The sequence below is a fragment of the Priapulus caudatus genome, unplaced genomic scaffold, assembly GCF_000485595.1.
Source record: "Priapulus caudatus unplaced genomic scaffold, Priapulus_caudatus-5.0.1 Scaffold1899, whole genome shotgun sequence".
NCBI lineage: Eukaryota > Metazoa > Priapulida > Priapulimorpha > Priapulimorphida > Priapulidae > Priapulus > Priapulus caudatus.
The window spans coordinates 69278-78198 of NW_014578960.1; positions in this window are offsets into that span (position 1 = coordinate 69278).

Below are 8921 nucleotides of genomic sequence, written 5' to 3' on the forward strand. Positions count from 1 at the left end.
CCACCCAGGTAGAGATGAGTTAGACCAACAGCAGGGTCCAGATGCTTATTCTCACACCATTTCTCACAGAGGAAGTTTAGGAGGTTAGCCTTGTTTGCTGCCACTGCAAATAATTCTTGTGGGTCAGGAGCTGTGTAATGGTCATTGACTTCATATTCTTTGGCAGGTTTTGATCGGGCATACCTGTGTTCTTGCTCAGGCTTGGTCCACTGTACCTGTCACAACAAAAGTGCATGAACTCAGTACCAGCAGGCACATCAGTCAGGTATTTGTATCGTTCAGCAATGGTCCAAAATCTTTCACCTTTGTGGAAGGACCAGTGTCGAATGGCATACATGGGATCAATGACTACTGCTGTCTTTCTGTCATGTTGGGGCAGAGCAGGAGTGCTGGTCACTTTGGTCTCCTCTTTCAGGGTTTTCACTAGGCTTGACTTGGTACCTGTTCTTATTCTGCCATCATCCTGGAAGAGAGATGGTGGGTAGTCACTGCATTCATCGGTCCCTATACGAAGTCAACAATGTCTAGTTCCATCACACGGCCAATGATCTGTGTCATACGTCAGAAAAGGCATTATATTCTCATACCTGACTTCCCCGATGCCAGCTGTTGTTAGCCCGCAAGACCCTCTTCGTTCTTGTTTTGTGTGTGAAAGTGTTCACCATTATAAGTACTTGGCTCTATCTATCACTAGGTCATTGACTGAAGACAGTTGCCTCCAACCCAAGTTGTTCACACGGTAAGGTGTCTAATGCGTTCACAATCAGCGCATTGTCCAGTTGCGATAATTACAGTGAATTGTTGGTTGCACCAAATTATCGTCTCGACTGCCTGCCATTAACCTTCGATCCCATCTCTGCATCCCTTGTGACTACTACTTACACCAAATCATGTGAGGGCTGAGAAATGAATAGTACATCATTTCAACTCTGCAGAGACAGCAGAATGAACCCTGGTTTGTGTAAACCCATTCATCCCAGTGTGGCAAGGGTATGTAAGCCACTCCATTACCAACTCGCTTCCTGCGAATGCATTGTAAGTCCTGTCCCAGACACAATGTTCAAGTGAAGGACACTATTATTCTTGCCATTCTTAGCTCTCCTCCCGACAAAATGCACACTGCATTCAGTGCTTCATAGTACACATCGGCGGCTGTTTCAACGGTAGTTTCTCACTCTGCCAGATAGGGAGGCAAAAACTCCCGCGCCCCATATCTTATCGCCCGCCCTGCTGTGAGTTAAGATATGCAATGTCGCGATGATTCAAGCGAGTCTAAAGCCTCATACGCCAGTTAGCTTCTCGCTTTAGTAAATAAACCGTGTAAAATGTCCTGACATCTCCAGGAAGATGGACCAGTAAAATGATAGTTTGGTTGCTGCCAGCGAACCAGTGATCTGAAAAGCATCTTCTTTCCTGCATAGGCTGATAACTGTCATGGGACTCTGAATCATCTGTAACTTATGAGTGACATGATTTCTTTTCAAACAACATACTTCAAGACGTGCAAACGCTCACGGGGCAAGGTTCAAAGCAGACGCAAGTATAAAGGTATACGCTGAGACTTTTGAAATATGGTGAAATATGTATTTGCGCAATTCCCATATTGGAAAAATTGTCTAAAAATCACATTTTGCCCAAAATAGCAAATCATCACCAAAACCCCATAACTGTAAATATCAATCTTGTAAGAATTTAATCCTTAACTATGATACCTAAACACACATAATGGTGAAACGAGGTTCGCGAAAGCCGACGCAGAGTTATACCGCAAGCGGGAGAAGGCCTGTGTGTAATGTACAAAATGCTGTTTTAGCAAATATCAAAATTTTAAGTTTGGAGCACTATAACTTTATTGTTAGAAAAGCAAAGAACTTGTCCTCTTCACACAATATTAACCATACATATGGGCACTTTTCTGGAAAGTTTCAATGCATTACTGAAAAGGATTTTTGAAATATGGAGAAAAATGTATTTTGGTGCAATTCATATTTTGGGAAAAAATGGTAAAAAATCACATTTTTGGCCCAAAATTGTTACGATAATCACCACCAAGCCCATTAAATGTGGTATCATCTTATAGAGAATTTAATTCCCTTTAATATGATACCACACACGTGGTGAAAGGAGGTTCTATTCAAACATTATCTTCAAAATTGGTTAATATTAGTTAGACATGGTGGCCATTTTGGAAAATGGCCGCCATTTTTTTTCAGCAGAATATTTTTAGGGTAGTCCACCTGGAAGGTGTTCAGGGAGGTCTCCTGAACACGTTGATACCAAACAACCTTTTACAACACCCCATGTCTGGTTGACCCCAAAAATGGGGGTTTGCCCCCTGGGTAAAGTGCTTGAGTATTTCATTATCACACTTGTATATTATACGCTGTGGTTTGAAACTATCGTTTTTAACTTTACTTACGACTAGATGCCGACACAGTTTGTTTCACTCACCGTTTACGTATTTTCCGTCTCGTTCAGCTCTTGCTCCTTGTAAGTTGCGTTCTTGTTCCGTTCGTACGACTGCATTCTTTCTTGCTTTGTCGCTTCGTTCTTCGCCTCGCCACCAGGCTCGTTTTGTCTTGTGAATGCGCTTGTAATATCAAATGTACATGTTTCTCTTTCCCCTTTCTTCTTCTTTGCCGGTGATGTATATTATAGCTTGTACCTTACGTTGTTTTGCAAGACCCAGTCCGTTGTCACAAGCACCAGAAATGTATCGTAGGTTTTTACATCAAGGTTTGAATGAAATAGGTTAGAATTTGTGTTCACTAAAAGAATATATTGTTTACAAATATACAACCGGCCTCCGGTACACGTCCATTCCCGTCTTGTCTTTCAGCACAACCCCAAACCAAGACCCAAAGAAATGCGCACACGCGCACACGCAGGGAAGATAGTTGAAGGGCGGTAGAAAAAAAGGGTACTGAGCAAGAGACAATGGAGGCAAGGGGGAGGATGGAAGGGGATGAAGTAGTAGTTTGGCACCCTACAGGCTAGGGCGCTCTCCCAATTATAAGCACAAGTCCACTGAAAAAGATTTATTACAGAAATCTATGCTGAGATACCCCCTAACCATATTAAATGCATATTTATTACAAAATAAAACTCTTCTGGTGATATATTGCGCATGCGCTAACACACTAACGTAGCCATATTGTGAACTGGCTGGTATATGTATTGGGTACCTTACATGAAAGGTCTTCTTCCCATTTCTTCAGTGATGTCCACTGATGGGATTTTATCATATAAATCTATGCTAGAATAACTCCTCTTCAGTTTAAATGCATAATCTTTGCAAAATACGATTTCTCGCAGGAGATATTGCGCATGCGCGCGCACCGTGTTAGGCGTGCAGTGCCGTCTGAGGCAAACTTCATAATATAGCTTGCTGAGGGGGAGAGGGGATGGGAGGCTGAGGAAATGCGGCAGGAAAGGTAGCTGGGGGTGGTAGAAGAAGGAGGCTGGGCGAGGGACAGGGGAGGCAAAGAGAAAGACGCGACGGTATAAAGTAGGTGTTTTGTACCCTACATGCTAGGTCGCTCTCCTAATTATAAACACATGTTAACCGTTAAACGTTTATCAGGGAAATCTATGCTGAGATATTCCCTAACCATTTTAAATGCATATTCATAACTAAATATAACTCCTCTGGCGAGATATTGCGCATGCGCTAACACGCTAACGTAGCCAGATTGTGTACTGGCTGGTATACGCAGCGTGGACCTTACATGCAAGGTCTTCCTCTTATTTCTTCAATAATGTCTACTGGTGGAATGTTATCATATAAACCTATGCTAAGATAACTCTTCTTCATTTTAAATGCATTATCTTTGCAAAATACGATTTCTCTCGGTAGATATTGCGCATGCGTGCGCACCGTGTTAGGCGTGCAGTGCCGTCTGAGGCAATTTTCATAATATAGCTTTGTGAGGGGGAGAGGGGATGAGAGACCAAAGAAATGCGGCAGGGAAGATAGCTGGGGGCGGTAGAAGAAGAAGGAGGCTGAGCGAAGGACAGGGGAGGCAAGAGGAAAGACGCGAGGGCATAAAGTAGGTGTTTTGTACCCTACACGCTAGGGCACTCTCCTAATTATAAACACATGTTAACCGTTAAACGTTTATCAGGGAAATCTATGCTGAGATAGTCCCTAACCATTTTAAATGCTTATTCATAACTAAATATAACTCCTCTGGTGAGATATTGCGCATGCGCTAACACGCTAACGTAGCCAGATTGTGTACTGGCTGGTATACGCAGCCGGGAGCTTACATGTGTAACAGCGGCCGTGAGGCGCGAGGATGAATACAGCGCCGCAGCAAGTCATGAACGCGTATGCACAGCGCGCGTGCGTCGGCGCGCCCGCGAGAGCGCGGCGGTGCAGCGGTGATATATACCGCGCGCTCGCCCGCGGCACAGCGGAAGTATGCGGCGCGGCGGTGATATATACCGCGCGCGCGCGCGCCTGCGGTGCGGCGGTGATATGCGGTCCGCGCGCGCAGCGGTGGTGTACGGCGCGCGCGGCCGCGGCGCAGCGGTGTATGTTGCACCGCCCGCGCGCGAGGTGCGGTGGTGCGGCGGTGATACACGCCGCGCGGTGCGAGTATGTAATATCGGGAATGAGTGATATTTAGTGTAGCAATTGTATGCGTATACCTTAGTTTAGTGAGTGATATTTGGCGGGGGGAGATGTGAACGGTAGGACGAGCTGGCGGTTGTGAGAGAGTAAGCAGGAAAGAAAGGGGCGTGTCAACAGAAAAGAGCGGAGTGGTCCAATCGGGAAGAATCACGTGTGGTATGACGCAGGTAAACAGAGAAGCGATTGGTGAGCTTCGAGAAAGGAATGCGATCTGGGAGACATTATTGTATCCGTCACGACGTCACGTGATGATGTAAAATATAAGCGACTGTGACTGTCTGAGGGGACCACTTGCCACGAAACAGTTGTTGCCAGTTAGGAGCAGTTTGCAGTTGTTGCGAGTAGAGAGAGAGAGTTGCGAGTAGGGAGAGAGAGAGGGTGCGCGCGCGCCCGGCGCGCGTGCGCGCGTGGGAGTGAAACAGTTGAGACTTGCGAGTTGCTAGTTGACTGTCGGGGAATGCGAGTTAGCAGTCGGAGTCGAGCAAAGAGTGTAGACGCCAGCGGTTGAACAGCGGAGTTAGGAGTGAAACAGTAAAGAGAAAGAGAGAGCGCGCGTGGGAGAAGGCGAGAGTGAGTAACGGTGGCGCCGCGCTCATTGTACGTATATCCGAGCATTGGCTCTCTGCCTGTGTGTGAACTACATAATTGGTGCGTCTGGGTGTCAACCCATAATAAACAGCCGGGCTTGTCCCGTCATATTATCACTCTACTTCTATCTTCGGCCCTCTTTCTGAACTTCACGTCTTCGGCAAGCCTTTCCTTTACGAGCTGACGTCGGGTGTAGACGACGAAGGGAGATTAGGACAACACAACGCACGCACGGGCCCTATCAAGCCCGTGTGAAGGGTACGACAGAAAAACGAGACATAATTGGAGACGGCGAAAACGCTACACATGCAAGGCCTTCCTCCTATTTCTTAAATGATGTCTACAGATGGAGTGTTATCATATAAATCTATGCTCGGATAACTCCTCTTCATTTTAAATGCATAATCTTTGCAAAATACCGATTGCTATCGGGAGATATTGCGCATGCGCGCGAACCGGGTTAGGCGTGCAGTGCCGTCTGAGGCAATTTTCATAATATAGTTTGCTGAGGGGGAGAGGGGATGGGAGATTGCGGAAAGGCGGCAGAAAAGATAGCTGGGGGCGGTAGAAGAAGAAGGAGGCTGAGCGAGGGACATGGGAGGCAAGGGGAAGGACGCGAGGGTATAAAGTAGGTGTTTTGTACCCTACATGCTAAGGCGCTCTCCTAATTATAAACACATGTCAACTAATAAATTATTATAAAGGAAATCTATGCTGAGATAGCCCCTAACCATTTTAAATGCATAGTCATAACAAAATATAACTCATCTGGTGACATATTGCGCATGCGCTAACACACTAACGTAGCCAGATTGTGTACTGGCTGGTACACGCAGCGGGGACCTTACATGCAAGGTCTTCCCCTTATTTCACTAATGATGTCTACTGATGGAATGTTATTATATAAACCTATGCTAGGATAACTCCTCTTCATTTTAAATGCATTATCTTTGCAAAATACTATTTCTCCCGGTAGATATTGCGCATGCGCGCGCACCGTGTTAGGCGTGCAGTGCCGTCTGAAGCAATTTTCATAATATAGCTTTGTGAGGAGGAGAGGGAATGGGAGACCGATGGAATGCGGCAGGAAAAATAGCTGGGGGCGGTAGAAGAAGAAGGAGGCTGAGCGAGAGACAGGGGAGGCAAGGGAAAAGACGCGAGGGCATAAAGTAGGTGTTTTGTACCCTACATGCTAAGGCGCTCTCCTAATTATAAACACATGTCAACTAATAAAAGTTTATGTTGTGGCGATGCACGAAAGTGAACATTCGCGAACATGGCAGAACTGACTAGAGATGGCGCCACGGGCTGTGCGAAGATGGATGCCTCCAGTAATAACAACGAGGATTCTTTCGAAGAACCGTTTTCTAAACTTATAAAGACTGATCACAGATAGTGTGCGATTATGCAACTCTTATCGTCGTACCATACCATTGCTGTACAATAAACGATACTATTGTTGTACAATAAACGATTTATTTATTGACTCTTTGTGAGAAACACAACAGTTTATAAAGGAAATCTATACTGAGATAGCCCCTAATCATTTTAAATGCATAGTCATAACAAAATATAACTCATCTGGTGAGATATTGCGCAAGCGCTAACACACTAACGTTGCCAGATTGTGTACTGGCTGGTATACGCAGCGGGGACCTTACATGCAAGGTCTTCTTCTTATTTCTTAAATGACGTCTACTGATGAAATATTATCATATAAACCTATGCTAGGATAACTCCTCTTCATTTTAAATGCATAATATTTGCAAAATACGATTTCTCTCGGTATATATTGCGCATGCGCGCGCACCGTGTTAGGTGTGCAAGGCCGTCTGAGAAAAACTTCCTAATATAGCTTGCTGCGGGGGAGAGGGGATGGGAGACTGAGGAGAGGCGGTAGAAAAGATAGCTGGGGACGGTAGAAAAACAAGGAGGCAGAGCGAGGGACAGGGGAGGCAAGGGAAAAAACGCGAGGGCATAAAGTATGTGTTTTGTGCGCTACATGCTAGGGCGCTTTCCGAATTATAAACACAAGTCTACTAATAAATGTTTATTAAGGAAATATATGCTGAGATACCTCCTAACCATTTTAAATACATATTCATCACAAAATATAACTCCTCTAGTGAGATATTGCGCATGCGCTAACACACTAACGTAGCCAGATTGTGTACTGTCTTGTATACGCAGCCGGGACCTTACATGCAAGGTCTTCCTCCTGTATCTTAAATGATGTCTACAGATAAAAAGTTATCATATAAATATATGCTAGGATAACTCCTATTCATTTTAAATAAATTTTTTGCAAGATATTTTTTTTCTCGAAAAAGTTATTATTGTTAATCTTACTTCGCTTCATTCTTGTTGTTTGTGCACAGCGGCGTGCGTGCGATTTACGTGTGTGTTGCAGAGGAGCATTTGAACGGCATTTACAGGAAATTATCGGCAATAATAGGCGAAAGAGAGTAGTGAAACATTAGGACATTTTTGTAGTAAATACATTTGTGTTTATATACCATCATTTTACTGTTGAAACGTTCCAAGTGCCTGTACATGTGGCTACGGCGGCCTGGCAGGATAGACGTGACGTCACGCCGTACGATCATTTGTTATCGGAGAGCGGTAATTTCGTATATAATATGTTAGCTCGCGCATGTAGCAACATTACTGCGTGATGATTCTAACAGATTATTTGAATTGCTAAAAGAATATAAATATATCTATGATATATTCAAGTGTGACTGGGTTATTTTGACATTTAAAAGCTCGACACAAATCCTATAATTAATCTTAATTATGTTTCTAACAACTGCATGGCTCCTGCGAATGCTCAGTATGCCAGCAACTGACGAAGGTCACATCAACTTATTCACAACACCTTCAGTCAACGCACACATTTATACAGACGGGTTTTTATTTTATTTGGCCAAATTTAGTTGTTCAATCGACTACATGTTAACAAATGCTCAAGTTCAAAACGTCGCTATTTGTGTTTATTTTTGCGTTAAGTTTCCTGATAAAACTTGTATTATTATATAAAATTTATTGATAGAAATGATTTAAGGAACCCACTGAATCAGTGAAAATTCTCCTGCGCTCATAACTAACATCATGTCATTTCCACTATTAAACAGATTGCTACATTGCAAGCTGCGAAGTTTTTCACTTAAAAAGTTGCTTAAACAATTTATTAATTCTTTAATTACACACACATATACTACATTAATAATTTATAATAAATTATACATTATTATTATTATTTAGTTACAGCTTTCATAGAATGATTCATACCGAATGAAGGATGGGGGAAATTGATCAATCATATATCGCGGCAAAAAGGAATAAGATGTGAAGGGTATAGCAGGCATTAGTGGGCTGAACACTAAAGACTACGAGTAGAGGTACTGCTCTTTCATATAGGCAGTACTGAAATCGATCTATTGCTCGGGCTATAACAATGTACATGTCGCATCGAAACCAGATGTTATCAATAACAACAACAACAACAACAACAACAACAAAACACCATTCAACTCTGGAATTGTTACACATATGCGTAGTATGGAGGTTTTTCAGTTTCTACTATCTTTACATGCTTACGCGCGTGTGCCGTGAGAGCGCAGATAGGAACACAGAATGTGTGTTTATGGAGAGGTGCGTGTGTGTGTGTGTGTGTGTGTGTGTGTGTGTGTGTGTG